Source organism: Capsella rubella, unplaced genomic scaffold, assembly GCF_000375325.1.
Source record: "Capsella rubella cultivar Monte Gargano unplaced genomic scaffold, Caprub1_0 scaffold_11, whole genome shotgun sequence".
Classification (NCBI taxonomy): domain Eukaryota; kingdom Viridiplantae; phylum Streptophyta; class Magnoliopsida; order Brassicales; family Brassicaceae; genus Capsella; species Capsella rubella.
This window is the reverse complement of record NW_006238913.1, coordinates 55810-56088: the sequence shown is the minus strand read 5'-3', so window position 1 is coordinate 56088 and position 279 is coordinate 55810.

The following is a 279-nucleotide window of genomic DNA, read 5'->3' as shown; positions in this document are numbered from 1 at the left end:
GAAGAAGATCACTTCCCTGAAGCTTAAGGATCCTGGATCCTTCACTCTACCCTGCTCACTAGGACCCCTATCTTTCAACAGATGCCTATGTGATCTTGGAGCTTCTGTGAGTCTGATGCCGTTGTCTGTGGCTAAGCGTTTAGGATTCACAAGATACAAGGCATGCAACATATCTCTCATTCTAGCTGACAGATCAGTGAGGCTCCCGCATGGACTCTTGGAAGACTTACCAATAAGGATTGGTGTTGTTGAGGTCCCTACAGATTTTGTTGTTTTGGA